The following is a 765-nucleotide window of genomic DNA, read 5'->3' on the forward strand; positions in this document are numbered from 1 at the left end:
CCCAGTTCGGCCATGAGCATTGCCGTCTGCGTTCAGGTTCACAAGAGCAAGGGTCCTTTAGTGCTGGCAGACGATGGAGCAAGATGACCGCGTGGACACGACTCCAGAGCCGCTTGGACAAGACAACGCTGTGCGTGCTGGGCCGCCCCTCTGCAGAGCCGGATGCTCTGCTGACAGGGCTTGGGGGTGGGATTCACTGCCCTCCTTGGAGCGCGGTTTCATATCGGAGAGGGGTCCAGGACCGTCCGGGACGGAAAACGAGGACAGGGCCCGGAGAGGGGAATACCAGCCCCTCTGGCTTCCCAGGGAGAACTGATGGGCGGGGCTCCAGCAAGGCCATCCTCGAACAGGCGAGGCAGCAACATCCGTTTCGGGAAGCCGCGTGCGGGAAGCCGAGTCCCGGCTCCATACTCCAGCTCACCAAACCGCCCCACAGGGCCCTGTTCCGGCCCTGTGCCTACCCTGTGCCGGCCCTGGCTGGGACCTCGGCTCTGCAGGCTCAGCCCGCCTCCCGCCCTCAGGCCCCGCCCCAAACCCGCCCCTAAACCCGCCCCCTCCCCTTAGGCCCAGCCCGGTAGGCCCTGCTTCCCCGCCGCAGACCCCGCGGCCTCCGCCCCTACAAGCCTCACTTTCCCGCGTCAGCCCCGCCCCCTGTCGGCCCCGCCCCATCTCCCGGCCCCGCCCCACAGGCCGCGCCTCTCTCGGCCTCGCTGGTCCGCCCCGCCCCGCCGCCTGGCCCGGCCGGGTCCTAAGGGTGCGCGCCTG

Source organism: Saccopteryx bilineata, chromosome 5 (genome assembly GCF_036850765.1).
Source record: "Saccopteryx bilineata isolate mSacBil1 chromosome 5, mSacBil1_pri_phased_curated, whole genome shotgun sequence".
Taxonomy (NCBI): domain Eukaryota; kingdom Metazoa; phylum Chordata; class Mammalia; order Chiroptera; family Emballonuridae; genus Saccopteryx; species Saccopteryx bilineata.